At 41.8% G+C, this 6,581-nt stretch overlaps 1 non-coding gene across 1 annotated transcript; it reads right to left on the reverse strand.

Annotated features, from left to right (window-relative positions):
- Positions 1-1,821: 1,821 nt before the first annotated feature.
- On the reverse strand, positions 1,822-1,985 carry LOC137152243 (U1 spliceosomal RNA). The gene has a single exon (XR_010919500.1). It is a non-coding gene; the product is annotated as a U1 spliceosomal RNA (small nuclear RNA).
- Positions 1,986-6,581: the final 4,596 nt, after the last annotated feature.

The raw sequence follows: 6,581 nt of genomic DNA on the forward strand, positions 1-6,581 counted from the left end.
CTGTCTGGATAAAAGCAGGATGGGTGGCAACCCGACTCCACTAATCCCCCATTAATCCCCTTGGAAGGCTGTTCCAGAGCTTCACTCTGCTTATGATTATAAACCTTTCATTTCAAGCCTAAACTTATTGATGGTTTGTTGCCATTTGTTCTCGTGTCAACACTAGGCCTTAACTTAAATAACTTCTCTCTCTCCCTCGTGTTTATCCCTGTGATATATTTATTGAAAGAAATCATATCTCCCCACATCCTTCATTTTGTTAGGCTAACCAAGCCAAACTCCTTAAGTCTCCTCTTATAATATAGGTTCTCCATTCCCCCAATTATTTTAGTAGCCTGTTCCAGTTTGAAGTAATCTTTCTTAAACATGGGAGACCAGAATTGCACACAGTATTCCAGATTGTTGTGTATTTTGTGTCTTGCCTTATTGCCTAGGTTGCCATAGCAACAGAGCTTAGCTTGTTGCCATAGCAATAGAGTTAGACTATTAGGAGATAGCTCAGCCAGTCATGGCTGGTTTTAGTGTAATTCAATAAAGACTTTTCATGGGTTTGCATCTCTCTGTGTTCTGTGCTGATTTCTCTTTGAATACAAGTACTTTCCAAAGATTTAACATAACAGATTATGTCTCTCCAGTGCCTTGTATAATGGTAAAACAGTCCCCTATCTTTACAGGAAATCTCACCCGATGCATCATAGGATTTCATTAGGATGTGTCTACACTAGCACTTATGCCAGCAAAACTTTTGTCAGGGGTGTGAAAAAAACACCCCTGTGAGTGACATATGTTTTGCTGGCAAAAGTACTTGTTTGTACAACACTATGTCAGCGGGAGAACATCTCCCACCTACATAGCTACTGCCGCTCGTTTAGATCATTTTATTTTGTCGGCAGGAGAGCTGTGCTGTTGTAAGTTTTAAATGTAGATTAGCCTTTAGTCTTCGCCATGGCCACATCACAATGGCAGCTCATAGTCCTCATGATACACTCAGGTCTTTCTCCTCCTCTATTGCTTCCAACTGATACCTGCCTAGCTTATAGCAAAAATTCTTGTTGTTAATCCCTAAATGCATGACCATGCACTATTAAATGTCATCTCATTTCTATTGCTCCAGTTTTCAAGGTTATCCATATCTTCTTATATGATATTTTGATCCTCCTCTGTATTGGCAATACCTCCCAACTTGTGTCATCTCTAAATTTTATTAGCATTCCCACTTTTTGTGCCAAGTTTATTAATAAAAATGTTAAATAATATTGGACTCAAGACTGGTTCCAAAGGAACTCCCACTAGTAACCTCCCTCCAGCCTAACAGTTCATCTTTCAGCATGATCCATTGTAGTCTTCACTTTAACAAATTCCTTACCCACCTTTCAATTATTTTATTAATCCCAATCTTCTCCAATTTAACTAATAATTTTCTATGTGGAATTATATCAAATGCTTTACTGACATCCAGGTACAGTAGATCTTATGCATTTCCTTTGTCTAGAAAATTGGTTATCTTCTCAAAGAAAGAGATATGGTTGATCTGGCATGATCCAACTTTTTTAAAGCCAATTTTATCCCAATTACCATTTATCTCTATGTTGATAATTACCTTGTCTTTTTACATTTGTTGTAAGACCTTGCATACACAACTGAGGTCAAACTAATGGGCCTGTAGATTCCTGGATTACTTTTTTACCCTTTCTTAAACATAGGTACTATATCTGGAATTCTCAGTCACAGGGTATGACCCCAAGTTTACAGATTAATTAAAAATCCTTGCTATTGGTCTTGCAATTTCATGTGCTAGTTTTTTGTTTTGTTTGTTTTTGCCTGGGGAGAGCACGAACACAGTCCCCCACTACCACAAATTATGCAGTTGAGTTTCCCGCATTTGGGGAAATCACAGGGGTTAGCACACCCGCAGTGCAATGGATGAGCCTCACCCTGGGAAAACCACCTTTGTGATCATGGTGTCTCCCCAGTTCCTTTAATATTTTTGAAAAGAGATTATCTGGGACCCCTGATTTGGTCCCATTAAGATGTTTGAATTTGGCTTCCACCTCAGATGTGGTAATTTCTACTTCCATATCCTTATTCCCATTAGCCACCTTGCCACTTCCCCCACGATCCTCATTACCCTTATTAAAAGCTCAAACAAAGCATTAATTTAGGTGTTATGCCTAAGCAGAAAGCAGAAAGCCTACGAGGAATAGAAGAAAGTATGGATCAACAAGGAAAGCCACCTTTAGAGGTCAGAAAGTGAAGGGAAAAAGTGAGATCTGTCAAAAGCCAAGTAGAATTGAACCTTGCAAAGAAAATTAAAACCAATAGTAAAAGATTCTTTAGCCGTATAAGTAAAAAGAAAACAAGGAAAGAAGTGGGACCACTAAGCACTGAATATCTAAGCATCCTGGGCTTCAAAACTGTTTCTCCTGCCCTCAAGCCTACCTCATCAGTGATGACTATCAGAATTGCCTGTAATGCTTTGGAGAAGCTTACATTGTTGCCAAGTGCACTATCTGCTGTTCCTTCAGCAGACAAACTCACCAAGCATTGGAGTTTAGGTTGAGAAAACATCTTATAGGGTGTGTGATGAGAAATCAGTCTGAAGCAGGCCAGGCAGACCCACCTGTACATTGGTCAGAGCTTTGAGAAATGTGCTTTCGTTTCAGACACCGCAGAAAATAAGAGTAGGGTTAAGGACTCCTTTATTTAAGGGAAGCAATCTGTAAAGTCTAGAGAGAAGTCTCCATCCAAATTCTCCTCTAAGAGGAAGACTTCCTCCCTGACACCTTCTAACTTGGGTGAATCTTTGCACCATGGTCCCAGAGGCTCAGGACCCCTGAATATCCTTTCACTGACTCTCAGTTCTTTGTTCTTTGATTCCAGCACTAGCACTGAACAGGGAAAAACACTGTGACCCTAGACCCCAACAGCCATCTGTACAAGTAAAGAAGAGACACAAAGAGTCACATCTGCTCACATAAGGAAACTTCCAAGGAACTTCCTGTCTAGTTCAATAGGTACAGAGAAACAGGAAGCTTCATCCCCCAACCAGGAGGATATCACCACTGAGGATATCACTATTTTAATGGATCCATACTCTCCCATCCTTTCAGAGTCTGTGCGCTCCCAGGATATATTGACACCATAGTTGTAGGAACACTCTGGAGGGGTCATTCTCTAGTACCATCCACCAGTAGGGGGTGCTAAGACATCGACAGGTTGACCATTAGAACTGGACCCTATGTTCTTCTTATCAGGAGGGTATGATGTTGAGGAGGGACCATCATCACCTCCAGTGAGAGAGTTTAGCCCAGATACAGGATATACAATCTCCTTGGCTCCTCCAAAATCTTGTAGGGCAGCATACCCTTCTTGGAACCATTAGTATTCTATGACTTGGGGACCACCTCAACCCATGATGGATCTTTCTTCTCACTGGCCATATTGAGTACCATGGGGTCTGTACATGCATTACCCAGAATTGGTGTGGTCCCATCAAGAATCACACAATCCCTCTCCTTTTGAGAGACTCCTTTTGAGAAGAGGTGGATCCAGCAGTACGGCCAGTCCCATCAGTTGTATCATTTTCCTGTGGAAAAGGTGGTTGTTTTGGCATTACCATCTCTGCCAGACAATCACATTTCCAGAAGCTATTAAGAAGGGTTGGTGAAGTGCTCTAGATCCCTCTGAAGGATGTCCATGAGTCATCCCACAAAGTCCTGGAGATTTTACAGAGTACTGGATCCAGTAGGTTAGCACTCCTGGTTAACGAGGCTATCGTAGAGCCAGCTAAGTTTGTGTGGCCCCTGAAACCTGGGTACCTGCTCCTAAAAGAGCAAAGAAGATATATTTTGTCCCAGCCAGGGGAGCAGAATTTTTGTTCACTCATCTTATCCTGGATGCCTCAGTGGTACAAGCACCACAGAAAGCAGTAGTCAGCAATATGGGAGATCTGCCCCTTCAGATAAAGAAGCTAAATGCCTGGACTTACTAGGAGAAAAGTGTTCACATCAACCAGCTTTCAGTTTTGACTGGACAATTATCAGAAGTTACTGGTAAAGTACAATTTTGTCAACTATTACAAGTTCCCTCAGAGGGACAAAACACAATTCCAGGCCTTTTTTGAGGAGGGTAGGCTCGTGGTCAGGTTGCCTCTTCAAGCTGCAGTACACACAGCTAATACAACCTCTACATTAGTGTTTCTCAACAACTGGTCTATGGACCAGCATTGGTCCCTGAGATCTCTCTGACACAGTATAAGAAGCCTGAGATCTCCCTGACACAGTATAGGAAGCCAGTCCCTTGTATCAAAAAGATTGAGGAACACTGCTCTAGATCAATGGCAACCATTATTATAATGTGACAGGAGTCTTGGGTTCATTCCTCAGGATTCCCCAAGGAGGTACAGTCCATTGTGGAGAATTTGTACGTTCAAGGGGAAGAGTTGTTCAGCCAAAAAATGGATGAGTCATTTACATTAATTAAAAGACTCAAGGACAACCTCCTGCTTCTTGGAAATATACACCCCAGCTCCTATAGGGAAGTATAATAAACAACCTACAAACCGAGACCAGCCTCTACCCTTCTACCACTAGAGGGTTATGAACCACCATGGAAAAGACAGAGGGTACAACAAAGCAAGCAAAGTATTCCTCCTTCTTTCTCTTTTCATCCATAACTGCCTGGCAAGAAATACTTACAGGAGATGCAAACCAACCCATATGCCATATCCTCCCACCCCTGAAATCCATTTTGGAGGCCACCTCGCCCACTTTTTTTTCTATATATGGTGGATAATAATGGACAAATGGGTTCTCTATGTCATCCACTTTGATTATGCCATAGAATTCCTCTCCCCTCATCTTCCAAAACCCCCTTCCCTGTCCCTTTTCACAGACCGCTCTCATGAAAGGATACCCAAGCAACAGGTGAGCATCCTATTTCCATAGGGATCCATAGACCTGGTATCATTTCAGCACTGGGGAAAGAGATTTTATTCCAGATACTTCCTGATCCACAAGAAAAAAGGAGGATGGAGACCCATTTTAGACCTCCGACACCTCAATATCTTTATCTGAAGGCTAAGATTCAGGATGGTCCCCTGGCATTGATAATACTTCCCCTAAACAGAAACAAATGTTTCATGGCTTTTAACATGATGCCTTTTTTCATTTAGACATCCTTCCCCTCCAATAGAAGGTTCCTCAGGTATGTGATATGTACAAACCACTATCAACACAGGGTGCTTCCCTTTGGACTGGCAGTAGTGCCCAGAGTATTTACAAAGGTGCTTTCAGTTGTGGCAGCACACTTGTGATATCATGGTTTGATAGACTTTCATTATCTAGATGATTGGTTCTTATGGGGAAATCTCTTTGGGAGGTAATAACATCAACTTCATCTTTGCTCAGTCTTCTAACATCGCTAGGAACCTGCATGAGCATAGAAAATCCAGTTTAGCTCCAACACCGACCATATAATTCATTTGAGCAACAGTAGGCTTGATCAGAGCCAGAGCTTATCTCCCCAAGGACATGTTTCAGTTGATGAATACTCTGCTCAATCAGCTCAGAAAGAGTGCACAAACATCAGTTTGGTCATGTCTCATCCTACTGTGTCTAATGGTGTCTTGCACTTATGTGACATGGTTTGCAAGGCTCTGACTTCACTATCTACAAGGTTGGCTTTGAAAAGTATATGTGCCGAACAAAGACAGTTTGGACAAGTTAGTTAACCTCCTTCCCTGGGTCTGAGACTGTCTTGGTGACAGGACAGAGAATAGGTGTGCATAGGAATTCCTTTTACTCCTCTTCCTCCTCAGAAGACATTAATTATGGATGTCTCCCTTAGAGGCTGGGGCATTCACCTGGACCAACACACAGTTCAAGGAAAAAGGACTCCTCACAAGTCCAAGATGCATATAAGTATCCTGGAACTGAGAGCAATCCAAGAGGCCTACAAATGTTTCTTACCATTTACCACTTCTATATGTTCAGGTGATATTGGACAATATGAAAACTGTGTTCTACATCAACAAGCAAGGGGGGAAGGGCACGATCTACCTCCTTTTTCACTGTGGAATTAGGATAACCTGATGACAAATACACAACCAGTAGTATATCTCTTGGTAATACACAATACTCTAATGGACAGTCTCAGCAGGCACTTTTCAGCAGATCATGAATGGGAGATTCAACTCAGTGGTGAGAAATATATTCCAGTCTTTGGACCTGTTTGCATCATAAGACAACAAGAAATGCACAATGTACTACTCCAAAATGCAATATTTTACTTGGGCAGAAAAAGGTTCATGTGTACCCATGCAAAGTTGACCTCATCAGAGCATACTTCCTGGAAAAGACTAACAAAACAACTTCCACACCACCCAGAATCTATTCTGGAACAACATGGATTTGTCAACACCACCTAAAGCCCAACAACGTCATGCAGTCAATATTACTTCTGGGAATTTTCATAGATAGCAATCTCCACCAGAGTTTATTTCTCAGAGGACAGGGTTCAGAAGCTGGTGGTCACAAGTCACAGTGTCATCATTCTCTAGTCACATCTGTCAGAGGTCTGAT

This window comes from Emydura macquarii, unplaced genomic scaffold (assembly GCF_026122565.2).
Source record: "Emydura macquarii macquarii isolate MOO-44397 ecotype Brisbane River unplaced genomic scaffold, CSIRO-AGI_Emac_v2 contig_1146, whole genome shotgun sequence".
In the NCBI taxonomy this organism is placed as follows: domain Eukaryota; kingdom Metazoa; phylum Chordata; order Testudines; family Chelidae; genus Emydura; species Emydura macquarii.